At 35.8% G+C, this 16261-nt stretch overlaps 1 protein-coding gene across 1 annotated transcript in view; it reads right to left on the bottom strand.

The window, feature by feature from the left end:
* Window positions 1-14445, bottom strand: part of LOC110373702 (extracellular sulfatase SULF-1 homolog) — a 75883-nt gene extending 61438 nt beyond the window's left edge. The window contains exon 1 of the mRNA XM_021331451.3: window positions 14135-14445. The gene's annotated coding sequence lies outside the window, so the exon portion shown is untranslated. The remainder of the gene's footprint in view (window positions 1-14134) is intronic.
* Window positions 14446-16261: the final 1816 nt, after the last annotated feature.

Here is a 16261-nt window from a genome sequence, read left to right as displayed (position 1 = left end):
AATTTTAATATCACAGAATTAAATACTTTTAGTTTATTGTTACTAAATGACCGACAGTCAGTATCATGCAAGATCAATGAACTGCACATGAACTATGGCGCATGTTTAGTCCATGGAGATCTCAAATTCCAATCAGTCCATAATCAGTCCAATCACATAATCATGTCCATATATAAATTTATAAATCCAACGGTATTTACACGGGGACACACAAGGAGCGAGTATTAACTTGTGCTCATGGCCAAGACAATATTATTGTAAAATGAACAAAACTATTTAATTGATATAGTCACAAAATGTTGATTTATTATTACAATTAAAGTTGAACAGGACTTGGCTTCTATGCGATCTCAAAACTTTTTACGGTGGAAGAATTGCGTAGAGGCTTGGCTTTTTTTACATTTAATGTTTTTGGTGGGATCTAATTTATTTTTTGTAGGTCTCTTTCTTCTCTAAGTATATAACAAATTAAATTAGCTTACATGCAACTAACTAAATATATAACAAACTAGCCGTTTTCCCGCGGTTTCACCCGCGTCCCTACTGCTCGCACCGGGATAAAATATAGCCTGTGTTACTCGCAGATAATATAGCCTCCTAATGGTGAAAGAATTTTTAAATCGATCCAGTAGTTTTTGAGTTTATCCATTACAACCAAACAAACAAAGTTTTCCTCTTTATAATATTGGGGTATAGACTAAATATGTACACCTAAAGTAGTACGTAAACAACATTTTTTTTAAAATAAATTATAAACTTCAAAATCGTCGAATTTTCGAATCGAATATCTTTTAGAATCAAAGGGGTTTATTTCAGAGATAGATGGCACTATCACATGAATTTGGAATGGCATCTCGCAGTTCAGCCTAGGAGGCCGTGTACTGCTTAACCGGCACATGAATTTTTTTTTAAAGTACTACTTATACTAAGCTATGTAACGAAACCATAGCGCGATTTAGACCAGGACAACGCCATCTATCGAGCGAGCATGCAGTATTTATCGCACTGCATTCTATGAAAGATTTTATCATTATTCATTTCATTTAACCTAGCTTTTTTTTCATATGTATTTGATTAATATTTAATACATAATAACAATATACCACACTATGTAACAATAAAACTAATAGTAACATTTTGTACATAAATGAATAACAAAGTTATCAATGCAGTCAAAATTCATACACAATGTTCTTGAAAAACCGCAAATATAAATTTGTTTCCTTTTTTTTATTAAGTTTTAAGGTTTTTATAATTTTCCCTTTATATGTAGCTAATAACCTATCTTGGTGCCAAATTTGAAGGTTCTAAGTTTGCTAGAAGTACCTTAGATTTTTGATGATCTGTCAGTGAGTCAGTGAGTGACAAAATTGTGTAACTTTGATCGCTCATTACTCTTAAACTATTTATTCAAATGTCTTGTAATTTTGAGACTGAGCTTGTTCTAATACTTACTCTTGGTCATCGAAAACCTAAACTCCTAGCTTTGTCCACATGGAAGATACAGGGGGCTGAAATAGCCGCGAAACGCTTCGAGAAAAGATGGTACGGCCGTGCCCGCTTTGCTCGAGTCTTGGCGAGGGCACTGCCGTGCCCTCAGATATTTAAATTTTATGAACCAATTTATAATGAAGAAAAAAACTTCTGAAATATCTATTAAATATTTGCATTTTTGTGGGGACGGATGGACTTTTATTCACGGATATAAATTTTCTATGTCGTAGGTACAAGTATGAAATCGAACATCGCGACACTACACAAACACAGACCACCCATTTCAATCCGAATTAACTGCACAATCCCCCGGAGACCATCCCATTCCCAGTCTAAATAAATCCAATCCTAGCGGTTGCGATAGTCGGAATTAATTAATTATTCAAGAGCAGCGATGTGCCCTATTTGGTGCACCGTACCCTACCCAAGCCATATTTGTCACCCTCTCCTATGACAAAAACTATAAGCCACATAAGGATGGTCCCTATTCCAGGGACTACGCGAAAGTCAGCACAAAAAATGTAATAAAAAGTTTTTAATCAACAAATCAAATGTCGACAATAAAATCGATAGAGCGGACTCGTTAGGTAGGTATATCAAATGCTTATCATTAGGATATAGCTAAAACAAAATCGGAACCGCTTTCTATATGGTTAGTAGGTATACGAACTGCATTCCTCGCTTGATATCCGTCATAATATTTGGCGCCACCAATTTGCATAGCAATTAACAGCGAGGTTTATTATGATGCAAATTTCGCCAGAAATGTTCTTGTAGTCTTTAACAAGACGTACGATAGCACCGACCTCAAAAAAACCTGTCGCAGGCTTTGTAGAAAAAAAAGCAAATCCAGTTACTGCACATTCCTAGGAGATAAAACGGGTATGTGATTGTCATTGAAATGCATAGGTGTAGTAAAGATTTATAGCCTTGTTCAGACATTCATCAGAAAGTTATTTAATAAAACTTTCCTGTGATGGTCGACTGATGATTAATATTTTTGAGTACATTTTTATCCCTATATTTTTCCTAGTATTCAAGTATGCCTTAAAAGTCATGACGCACCTAACCGTATCAGGTCCTTGTATCAGAAACACAAAAACATTGAACTATTGCGTTATCGGCGCGGAGTGACGTGGCGCCACCACTTCTAGTCTAAACAGAGAGCGACCCGCTGACCACGGACCATTGTTCGCAAGATACGATGCTGCAACTCGGTAATGCATTTTACAAAGTAAATTGTACCTGAGACCTCTGCAGATCTTAACACTTTTTACCTGATAACGTGGTAACATTCTACTTTAGATATTTGGCGATTTCTAGGAAGTCAGTCAAGTAGTGGTTCTCAACACTCATGAGTGCATCAGTTCTTAAGAATGCGGTTGAGGACATCAGCCTGGAAATATTAGGGGTTAAAGTATGAAATTGCCGTTTTATTCTAGTAGGTTTTTGAATTGCCATAGAGTCTTCATGGTTTGAGGTTTTCGAATGGAACTTTTTTCACGTGGTTTCTGTGATGTTCTTCTTTTAAAAAATGTGAAACATTTGATTATCGATGTTCAATTGTTTTGAACTTAAACAAGAAAGATGGATACTGCGAAAATTTGAGTAATTTTTGAATATGAGTTCCGACGCGGGATTGAACGGCAGAAACAGCCCGCAATATCAATGCTGCATTTGAAGAGGTGTCTGCTAAAGAACGCGCCGTGCGATTTTGGATTAAACGCTTTCGTGGTGGAAACTTCGACTTGAAGAACGAGCCATGAGAAAGACCGCCTGACAGGTGATTAACGAGAAATTAAGAGAGACGGTGAACGCCGATCCTAGTCAAACTACCCAGATACCCAGCCGAACACCGAATAATGTTGAAAAAATTAGCAGTAAAACAGCCACGACTCATGAATCGACCTTCACCGCTATTGCTCCATGACAACGCGAGGCCTCATACAGCAAAATAAACCGTTTTAACTCTTCAGGAACTGCAGTTGGAAACTATTCGTCTTCCTCCATATTCGCCAGACCTTGCTCTAACGGACGACCATTTTTTTTGTGATTTGGACAATTATCTACGTCACAAGAAGTTTCTTCCCAGGAGGCAGAACAAAATTCTTTCACACTGTTTGTGCAGTCTAGATCCTCAGAGTTCTATCGTAAAGGCATAAATGACCTTCTTATTAGATGACCGCAATGTATAGATAATAATGGCAACTATTTTGATTAAATAAGTTTGTTAAAAATTAAAAAAAAATACAATTTAGGTTTTCAGTACAAATCGGCAATTTCATACTTTAACCCCTATTACTTAAGTTATTTAGATAGTAATAGGTATGGTATTTTATATTTCTTGTTTGGAAAGACCTGGAAACTCAAATGATATGTCTGCTTTTCAGTAAACTTATACATAAACAACAACAGATATCTGAAGGACGTACGTACCTACCTCACTAAACGCGATAATTATGTGTATTTCACCTGGAGATAAATAACACGTAAAGACATCTCCATCGGTGCATGTTATTGAAACAAGAAGTCGCAAAACAGTATAATAACAAGTAGTATTTAAACAAGTGGTAGACTAGCCGGTTGGTTTGTGTGAATGAGAGAATGCCAGTCATTCATAACTCGAAGCATTCTTTTGTTATACGCCGCTGGCGCAGTGCGATAAAAAAGGGTTGGCGCGCTGCCCTTACCGACACGGTTGTACGATACCCTTATGTCAAATAGGTCTTACTTGAAACATTGATCTTACAGGATACCTTAATATTGTTATGCTTTTGCAACATCAAGTAAGAGGGTTCAAGACACAAAGTACAAGTATATATTCAAGGTTTAGTTTGTTGCCCACTTATCTACAAGATAGATAGGTAAAGGTAAAACCACGTTGGTATGTTTCCAGGTTTTAAAAAGTACGATGTTAGATCACGAGTAAAACGAATAACCATTTATCATGTGCCATATCTACTCGTCGAATGCAATTTAATAAACATTGCAGGATTTGCATTGTTAACGGCAATAACATGTCTAAAAACTGCGAAACATAAGATGTTATGAAAAAAAATGTAATATCCACCGACAAGCCGTTGAAATATGCCTTTGTCTCAGGCATTCATGAATAGAATCTTCATAACTAAGCAATAAAATGTCGGAAAATATTCCTCTGCGTTACGCCAGCATTCGGGCTATGTGTTAATATTTGTGCCAATGCTAATGGAAGCGATCGACTGTGAACTCCGAACATTATGAATTTTCCTTCCTTTCTTTCATTGATTTGTACATATTGGAAAAAATCTTCAAAATACATACCTAACTAGAAAGATAGAAATACTCGCTAACAAAAATACACTTGATAGATTCTACATCTTTACGATTCTATTCTATTCTTATTCTCAACCACAATTTACCAGTACCTAGCAATAAAGACGCATTATTTAAAATAAGAGAAGACAAAACAGATGCAAAACTACATCAAGATAATATCGCGAATAGTGTCAATCTTAAAGTTTTCCCCAACATGAATATTCATAGATATCAACATGAATGGGTGCCCTGAGAAATTCAAGGAGATAAGACCATCAGATAAGCTAGAGAAATCCCATAAACGGACGCAAGTCGTGCTACTGTTGTCATCCATAGACAAGATAAGGTGTGTGTACATAGATAAGGGACCCTTGCAATAGACAAACACGCTTGCGGCATCGACGGACGGATACATCTGAATTCAGAACACCTTAATAAAATAGCCGTAATGTTTGAAATAGGAATACCGAAATTTCTAAATACCTATTGTAGAAACCAGTATGATTCTGTATTCGTGGCCTAGGTTAGTACTTAAATCTCGAAAATCTTGGTACATGTCCAATTTGCAGAGTTAATCTATTTTACTAGCACCATCACTTAGCTAAAGGTGTATTTTCAAGCCGTTTACAAACAGTTTATTGTCCTAGACGATTTCGGCCATGACCAATAACATCAGTGTTTTTTAAACCATAAATTAAACTTTTTACTTCCTCATACCAAAGTTACGTAGAAACTTAATTAATTGGTTCTTCTTTATTAGTTACGTTGAACGCAGGTAGCTTAGTTGGCAAAAAACTATAAAAAATGTTTAGTGGGCGTACAAACATCGTAGTAGATAATCGTTCAATTCACAAAAACTAACAGCTTAATGGAGGTGCTAAACAATAGTATTTGTGGAATCATAGTAATTAGAGTGATCTTCGTAGCTACCTGTACTTAGTTTACCAACATTGTAGCAGCCATTGCCGTAAGAACGCGCTTCAGCGGGATCAAAATATGACCAATTTCTCGTAGATTTTTTGTTAATTCACAAAATTTCATTTGTTTCATCACTTCTTTAATACATTCAATCCACTACAAGCCTTACGTTTTAAAACTGGGTTACCTAGGTAGGTATACTTTACCAAGGCTTTGGGTATCAACTTCGTCTTCTATTCTAGAGAGAACATTTTCATAAATACAACGCCTAATAAAATACGCGAGGCTTTTTACTTTGCCATTTACGATACACGTCAGCAGTATAATCGAGTTTTAATAAAAACACCCGCTGAGTGTCCGTTAATCTTATAATAAAATGGCTACAGTTTACAAGTAATTATATTTATGGTACAGGCTTCGAATGGCGCCAAACGACCCGACTTGGCCGTTGACTTACCGATTACAAGTGAATTTTTTCCCCTTTTTATAGTCCTTAGCTCTTTCGTTTTTCTAACTGCCTAGTAATATTCTTAGTTTAGATAATAAAGTGGGTGGTCCCTTTAATAGTTACCGACTAATCAAGTTTTTATTTGTCCCCAGTTGTTGGCAAAACTATTAAATGGTATTTTACGTTCAATGGAGCACTTGGACTCTTGTAGTACCTAGTTACACAAGTCTATGAAATGCCGTGACGTGATGCTATTATTTTCTCATCATCTGCTGTAATGTCAAAGTCCTCTCATTATACAGAGAAAGATAAAACGAGCTTTGAACACGCCAAAATAATTTGGCATCTACAAAAAAGATTAGTAATTTTCTTCTAGGTTGCATTGAAAATAATACAAACGATAACAGGTATAGTTATGTTACAATTAGGCCAATGTTTTCTTTAAAATCCATTAATTATTATAATGTGTTTATATTCACTAATTTTAAGTTTGTCAGCACAGTGAGGACCACGTCAGTGGCTCGTCCAGGCATATCAATGGTGAGTAATGAAGATATGATAACAAGGCATCAAGGCAATTAGTGAATGACACACACAGTTTCCTTCGAAATACATTTTTATGCCTCGATAAGTGAGCGAGGCATGTAAATAAATAACTATCGCTCGTTTTATCGCTGCAGACATAAATTACGAAACTGCCATCAAATTGCCGTTATTTCATATTCCGCATAACCCGAGTTTCTGACCACCCTTTCATCAGGAATGTCTCATTTTTAATGCGGATTACGATAACAAGAGAAAGTTAGACCTTTTATTTATACAAGACCTCCCAGGCAGCACACAAGTCAGATAACTGGCCAAGAATTTAACCCTATGCAGGGTTAAGCTTTATTATATATGAATAAAAGCTGAGTGTATTACCAAATTATGTATTAAAGTTATTTCTTGCTATAATAATGCTATCAGCTGAATTAGTTTAGTAATTTGCGGATTTTATTTCTTCAAACTGAATAATCATCTTAAAAAGACCTGCTACTCAAGAGTTCGTGTAATCTTTTGTATAACATTGGTATAAAATTCCATTATCAAGCATGATACTGGATAAGCTGTATTCTGTTTTCTTTTAGTTGTATTACACACTACACCTTGACAGTTATTCAGCTGCTGTATAAAATAGGCGTTGTTTCTGTTATGAAGCATATAGTAACTTAACAGAAATAAAGATGGCTGTTGTAACTACTTTATGACGCTTTGAGTACGAAATTACCGTCATGTGCAGCTAACTGTAGTTAAAGCAATATTAACAGATTCTGATGCAGAAGTTTGCTGCGTATTCATGAGAAGTACTTAGACATTTTTAAGCTAGAAGAGCTGTTCTGGAAAGTTAGTCAGCATTTAACCGGCTGACAGTGCTAATTGTTTTGTAGGGTTACTATGTGAAAATGCATCGCACGTTTGTAGTAGGTATATACTATATAGTACCTACTATGCTTATTTATTTGTATCGTACTATTATGAATTCTGTACTACAATGATAAGTTATAATTAAGTATGTAATTTTTCGTATCGTAATATATTTTAACCGAGTTCTAAAAGAATGAGGTTTTCAATTCATCGGGTTTTTATTATTATATGACTGAATCCTAATTGTTTGATTTACAGTACGCATGTGTGTTATTATAGAACAGTTGTCGAAATTTTTTTAATGCAGTCCACTTTTAACCAGAGCACAACTTACTAAGTGGACACTTATGGTCTGTTATGCATACATTAGACGGTAAGCCGCTGTGCAATCAGATTTTATTCAGAATGTGCGTCGCCATTATCGAACAACATAACCTAGTTATAATGATGTGGAATTTTATACTCAAATACTCAAGTTTAATAACGAAATAAATATAATATTCTTAAAAAAGTTTTACATGGTTATTTTTGAACCCTGACATTGAAATAAACTAAAAAAATATTTTACACGTAAAAAACATAACTAGAAGAAATGTTGTTTATTTCTTCAAAACCCGGCTTATCAGGAAGCGCGTGAAAAATTTACACGAAATATATATATATATACACGGTAAAGTTGCATGCGCACCTACAATTTCTTTCATCAAGCCTAAATAAGGGTAAAAATTACGATAGGTAAAATATTATACTACGAATATGTATAACTCTGTTCGGATTTGTCAATATTTAATTTGATCAACTTCTTGCTAAAATATACCTGAAATAAGCTAAACGCTGTGTATGATCTGAATATCTGAGCTTTGAAGGACTCAGTCAATTAATTATAATATGTTCATTCATCATTCACTCATCATCTGGCTAAAAGAGCTGTAATACTTGTGTTAAAGAACAAAATCTTTTTATGTAGAAGATATTCAGCTTGCCGTACAATTATTCAAAAATTATTCATATTTTACGTTGCTATTACACAGCTAATAGCAGTATATTTTGTGCCCAAATTGCTTGAATAACGTCTGAGTAAGCGCCATATCAGCTATTTACAGTAGTTTTTATCTGCAATTAGCTTCTATGACTGCTGTTAAACAAAAATTATTCAAAAGGTTTGTGCTGGCTGGGCTTGCTTCGGTACCACTATCGAAATGATAATCTCAATACAATAATTCTTATCTTTACACGTAGGAGTTAAAACTTGCGGCCAGTCTGGAAAACCTGCTGAAAATCTTAATTTAAACCAAATTACAATCAATATGAACTCGTATAATGGCTTGATCTACTTTCAAAGCTAGAATGAAAACTGGACGTGGTAATTCGCCGATTGATCACATAAGTGCGAATATAAACGATCTGCGACAATATGTTACGAGCTCTCAAGTGCCATTTGCATTTGCTAATCGTGCGTGAGTTACGACGCATGGTCAAGCGATAAGGTTTACTAATCCGGTTCAAAACTTGATTACATTGCTATCTGATCTTAGAATATAGGTCTACAACGTCTCTGGCGAGCTTTCCTCTTATAAATGTACACAATTATTATTCTTATCTCGTCTGTTCAGTGTATCAGACCAATTTCCAGGTAAATCGTTTAGGATAAACAATGTGCCATGCTGTAAATATGTGAACTGAGTAATTTAAGATATTTAATTTAGCACGTTGTTTTAACCTTTATCTCAGAGGTTAATTGCAGTTTCAAGAAGTTTACTTACAGCTCGGAAATATGAATTGATCGCTATTTATTGTAGACACAAAATTTATATGGATATGTTTTCGTCCCGAACAAGTTTGTGTTTCTTCAATAGCGCCCTATTAACCAAGGTATGGAATGAAGTGGGCCATTCCGATCTCTGATGACGAACGCATCCCGAGTTGACCTACGACCGTGACAATCTAAAATTATTTCTACGTAAAACTGGGTCAGAATGAGCATAAATTTACACGGCTTGATATTATCTAATGGGTCGATGTACCAGGGTCACAGTGGAGCGCGGCGGTGGACCGTGGACGCCTATTGTCATTCAATCGGGCCATTGTGGGCTCTTTGTCGGCCGCGACCGGAGCCCTGCCTCGGTCATTCGACATGGGGGATGCGGGACATAAAATATGTTAAAATTATCGGAATGTAGCCCAACGGCTAATGAATTCCCCAGCCGAGCACAATTTAAATGCATTTGAAATAGAAATACATAGTTTACCAATATGATAATGGTCTTCCGAGCTACCTAAATCATATTCTCGATGGGTACAAATAAAATAAATTGTTTAAATCCTTGTGAATCTGAAACGCCCAAATATGGAATGTCCTAGAAGAATATGAGAAGAACTTATGCAGCAAGTACCTAACAGTGGTTAATCCTGTTACATCAGAAAAGCTTTCGCTATTTCCGAGTAAGAAGCTTAGATCCAATGGAAAGCACTTAAAACATTTTTCTTAGCAACATTGCAGCAGTCGCGTGACTTCCTACATAATATCATCCAGGTAGATATTAAGATGCATGTAACATAACACATTAAACGCACATTATCAGCAATTAGCGGCTGCCGCTTTTAAACTCGTCCAAGCACCGTGAGAACGACGAAAAAAGTTGCGTTTGCGCATCTCAGCACGACACTATGCCTATACAAGATATTTCATTTTTATGTCTTTATTTTTCTAGGTGAATGTCAAGCGGCTAATATTAATTGTTAAAACAAATAAATCAAGTTAATCATTATCCTTGTATTCTTATTGTGTAATTAACAACAACAAAACCACTTCCATGGCTGCTTTTAATTTTCCTTTCCATTTCATAAATAACTGCCCTTGCGGTCTTAATACAGGCTAATGAATCATGTTCATTCATAAATTATTTGTCTTGAGCATTATCCTTTTTTGAACAATGTTAATGTAGCAGGAATAAAAATAAATGAAACGGTACTTCCTTCCAGCTCAAATTCGGAGAAAACTTCGAAACCGTTCGATGACTCAGTTTAAATTGAATTTTGTTGCACGACGTTAATGAGTTTTTGATACTAGACATTTTAGGTCTATCGAGGATCATTTTGAGGAATAAAAATTACAGCTTGAAATCAAAAGGACCGGAAAGAAGATGGATCAAAATTGCCCCACGTTCTATAACAATGGGACGTATCTCAAAAAAAAGATAAAAATATTAAAAAAAATATGGCATTCTCTCTAATTTATTTTTTTTACACCTTCATACGAAAAAAATGCTTTAAAAACTGTACAGGCGCTGTTATGAAAACATCGTTCATGGGACTATTTATGGAATATTTCATTAAATTATTTTTTTGTTTGATAGGGTATACCTCACAGGTGGTCCCATAATCATCAAGTCAGGATCTGATGATGGAAACCCTCAGAAATCCAGGGTAACTTTTGAAAGTTGTAGGCATGTGCAGGAAAAAAACTTGATAATAAGGTGTAAGTCTTTTAACACTATGCAACAGTGAAGGTTCGGAGCTGACCTGATGATGGAGACGAAAGAAGGTCGAGGGAACTCGACAACTTAATATGTAAACTACTTCAGAAGTCGGTGTCTAATGGATGTACCTAAGTTTATTTCCCCACCGACTTCTGCCCCACTTGGCCGATGCTCCTAAGAATAGTTATTTTTTGCATTTCAGTGTTTTTGGGAGTCGGTTTTATTTTATTGTAAAAAAGTTTTTTTATTTTTGGTTTTTCAGTGACAAGCACAGTTGTCATTTTCCGCATAAGTGGAAAGTTCTCATCAATTCGAATAATATAAGCCCAAACACAAGGTAGTTCACATATTCAGTTGTCGAGTTCCCTCGAACTTCTCTGGCCTCCATCATCAGGCCAGCTCCAGACCTTCACTGTTGCAAAGGTCTCGTCAATACGAATAATATAAGCACAAACACGAGGTAGTTTACATATATAGCTGTCGAGTTCCCTCGACCTTCTTTCGTCTCCATCATCAGGTCAGCTCCAAACTTTCACCAATGCATAGTGTTATCAGACGTACATCTTATTATCAAGTTTTTACTCTGTGCATGCCTACAACTTTCAAAAGTTGCCCTAGATTTCTCAGGGTTCCCATTATCAGAACCTGACCTGATGGTTATGGGACCACCTGTGGGGTATACCATATCAAACAAAAAAATAATTTAATAAAATAGTCCATAAATAGTCCCATGAACGATGTTTTCATAACAGCGCCTAAACAATTTTTAAAGCATTTTTTTCATATGAAGGTGTAAAAAAAGTAAATTAGAGAGTATGCCATATTTTTTTATACATTTTTATCTTTTTTTTGAGATACGTCACATTGTTATAGGACGTGGGGTAATTTTGTATGGATTGTGATCCGTCTTCTTTCTGAAGTAAGTGGATCTTGAAAATATGAAGTTGACTGATCGAAAAAGATGAAGACTGAGAGAAAAAAGTCTCTTAGTCAGTAGGTAAATACTAAAGAGAATATAGATATTAACCAACTGTAAGCTCATCAAAAAATTGCCCCAAGATCTAAGAATTCATTACCAACTGTCATCAAACACACCTTTATCAACACGTTTAAAATGGACATCCAAGAGAGAATTACAAGTACCTCTAAATAGGAGAGTTAAAGCAAGACTGAACCTGATCGGTAAAATCCTTTGTTCGGTAATTCAATGGTAGGTATTTCTCCCGGACCCATGGAAACAGTTATCGGTAGTTACCGAATAAAGAGATTTTTTTTAGGGGAAAGGCACTTCTAGTCATGATTCACTATTTAGAAGGTTGTTAGACTCACTGGCGCTCAATTGTTTTCTTTGTTTAGGTTTTTAACTATTATTCTAGCCCCGACGTTAAAAAGGACTGTGGTGACTGATGATATCTATAGGAGGTCAGAATAACATTATGTAAAAAAAATGGGATTCTCGCAGATATTAGTTTTTTGGCTTCTGTTATTCTCTATTGATAAATAAGTATTTTACTGCTGTCTGAAATTTCAGCGCGTCTTACAAAAAACTTTTTTTTAACCGCATGATTTTTGGTTAAATATGGTCCTAGGAATTAATTAAGCAATAGAATCGTTTTATTGATAACACAGGTCAACAGCATTTTTGGTGCAAAGGTGAAATATACAATTTCTTGTAGGATATTAGATACGTAATCGAAGTCCAGAACATAGAGTTGCACTAGCACGTAGGGATTTAGAGATATACCCCTCCTAAAGTACCAAAAACGCGATTTTAACGATATTTGACGATTTTTTTGAAGTACAGCAAAATAGTTTTTTTTGTTTCTATCTATAGCATTATATAGTACCACTCTTCCCGATTGAAATTCATTTTTATTTCCAACGTTAAGAGTTTAAATTTTCATGAAATATGTATACAGCTACGATAGTTCGATCTTCCCTATATTTCATTTGGCCTGTTAGTATGAAAAAACTCCACTTTAGTTATAAAATGGTATATATCGGGAAATAAAACTCGCAAAAATATAAATTAAAATGGGGTTAATGCGGGGAAAGTAGTACTATATGATGCTTTAGTTAGAAATTCCTATAAAATTCTGCTGTCCCCAAAAAATGACATCAAATTTCATAAAAAAACGCGTTTTTGGTACTTTAGGAGGGGTATATCTCTAAATCCCTGCGTGCTAGTGCAACTTTATGTTCTGGACTTCGATTACGTATCTAATATCCTACAAGAAATTGTATATTTCACCTTTGCACCAAAAAAAAAATTATAATTTGTTGACCAGTGTAATCAACTAACGCCGATTCTGATAAAGAAAACCGTGATCACAATATTTTTGAAATCATAAAAAAGGTCAACGTACGATAGTGCGTAAATCTTCGCAAAATGCACGGTTATTTTTTCTGTAAGGATATGAGATCTGAGAAGATACCTTATCAGCATAGTGTAAGAAACTCATATTCGCAGCATCCTACGTGCTTGATCTTTAGGTACCTCATTACAAATGAATGCTGAGATGAATATGATGTTTGTTCTTATCAGTTACTAAATATATATGTAGGTAGATTACATTTTTTTAAAGAATTCTCTATAATTAGGTAGATCAATAAAAATAATTTTGCTTATGGTTGTAAAATATGAATATGCAACTAATAAGGAATATTCAAATATAAACTCGCAAAATTATAAGTACACATAAGTTCTCAATTAAACAGTTACCTAATTGTTTTTTACACAAAGATTCCAACATTATCCGCATCTAGCAGTGACATCTACAAATACGATAACGCTGATAATAAACAGTCTAACTTTGTATATGAATACCTTCATTATTTTACATTTGCAAACATTGAAGTAGGTAGGTAATTAATCACAATAAAACTTCTTTAAAGTTTATCGATGTGAGCTAACTTAATTAATATTTAGTTCAAACGGTAACTTGATAACAAACAAATCACTGCATTATTCAAGTGATAACTGTATGACAACATAACAACGTGACTAGTGCCCGCTAAATAAAGATTTAAAACGTAATAAATTCTGCACTGGCCTGAGGATAAGTAAGACTTTTTGATTTTCAAAAATACTCACCGCTATTAAAGGTGCAACAGGATCTTTCTGACATGCACTCGATACCGATGCTTTCCACAAAACTGAAGACACGATCTTATTCCCGACCACAGTGGCCAGGATAACTAAATTAATTGTAAGCGAACAGCTCGCTACAGAGTCGCTAAACACACTGATATTGTATTTACAGCTTTAGCTAAAAACCACAGGTGGTTTAAATATTTACGTAAAGTTTTTGACGTTACAAGTTGTACGGGCGCGACGTAACGCGAGGCGATCGGCTCCCTGTCGAGCCGACGCAAGACTATCTCGGATACACTCGATCCTCAAGCTTTCGTACGCCGCGCCCGTCCCGCTCTCGCAGCCGGTCACCTGCCGGTTAAAAAAATATGAGAAGCCTCACATTTCGCCGAAATGTGAACCAAACCAAACATTTTACATTCAGGCAGAAAGGTACGAGACTGCTTTAAGTCGTGCGGGACTCCCTTCAACTCTAGATATCTTCACGTTATAGTTGATAGACGTGTACCCTGAGACTAGGAGGCAGATGCGTGTTCGCACGCTCAGGAGTCAATTTTGCTAGATTATCTATTATTGCAGCTACGTAGTTACTGCATCGCCGGCAGAGATTTATCTGGCCAGCCTACAGTAAAGGAAAATCTTCGTGTCGTCGATAATGATCCGAGTACACAAGAGAACATTTTAGCGCCCTGACTGTAATCATCGATACAAACTAACCCATCGTTTCCCAGTGATAAATTCAATTACTTGTTGTTTTCCAGCTTTATCTCTGCTAAGAACATCCTACGTCAATATTTGAAGGTACAATATAAAGCAAGCAGCGAGCTGCGCTGTTGACTCGAGCACCTCACACAAACAAACTTGCTTCCACTGATATGCCACCCTCAGAGATTACCTCCTGCTGTAACGGTAGCTGTGCGAATGAATTCGTACAACTATTTGGGTTTAATTCCGACAATTAAACAATTTAGGTCGACCATTATTCAACAAATACGCAAACTGGTGGCCATTAAATTTTACGATATCCTAATTTGGGATCTGAGCTTACAACTTCAGCAAAGTTACAGAATACGTGAGAATAAATGTGCAATGAAAAACTTTTGAATTACGCACCGGAATCTGTATAGAGTTTCTCGCGCTTTTGTTTGATAGCATCTCCTATTACTTCCGTCTGCCAAAATCACTTTGTTATGTAAGTACAGCGTTAACGTAAATCCTGATTCCTTTTTTGACTTAATGTAAGACAAAACAGAGTTAGTATGACGCGACGTCGACGCGGGCATGACACGGCAAAGCACTCAGAAAGTCAGCACCCCAGGCTTAAAATAGAGTCCGAGCACCCGCAAACCGCTCGCAACTCTTAAATCCTATTAAAGGAGCTCGGGAGCACCTTTATTCATAGACTTCACCAATAATTTAAAAGCGCTGCTTAAAGGCTGGTTCGCACCGGCGGCGAACAACAAAGACTTAAGTTTTCCTCCAATACGACTTGCCATTTACTTATGCCGAATGATGTAAGCGTTCGTAGGAAAACCGTAACTCCAGGTACAAGTTTACGTGATAAGATTACCACACAATATGCTCATGACGCTTGACCAGAGGCTACGTGATGAACTGCAGGCGTCAAATGTCATTCAATGAACGAATATTATTATATTATTGTTCTCGTGAATTATGAGACCAAATGTGTAGTCGGTACTGAGTCTCAAATAGGTCAGAAAGGAAATACTGATTGGTCTATATATTTTTAGCGGTTTTAACAACTAAACATGCCTTTATCTAAGCGTGACACTTAAATTACTTTACACAATTAATTTGGTCAACGTTACCCTACTACAACTCCTTTTGTACATAGAAAATTTATATTAAAACTGGGCTATAAATACTGGTCGCAGTTTCCTCACTGTGTAAAAGCAAAAAGACTTGCACTCCGCAAACTCCGCAAGCCTGCGCACTAGTCCTTGTACTAATATTTTATTTTTGAAATAAAACAGTCTGGGGTATCCTGTTCAAACTAGAATTTAGTTCGAGTAACTTAGAGTCAAATAAAGGAGAAGAATTGGCAGTGTCCCTTCGTTGTGTATGGTGCTTACCTGCGTTTATTTAATGTCTATTTTGTATTAACGT

The sequence above is a fragment of the Helicoverpa armigera genome, chromosome 5 (genome assembly GCF_030705265.1).
Source record: "Helicoverpa armigera isolate CAAS_96S chromosome 5, ASM3070526v1, whole genome shotgun sequence".
Taxonomy (NCBI): domain Eukaryota; kingdom Metazoa; phylum Arthropoda; class Insecta; order Lepidoptera; family Noctuidae; genus Helicoverpa; species Helicoverpa armigera.
Note: the sequence above shows the minus strand (reverse complement) of the source record. Positions and strands in the feature narration are given on the sequence as shown.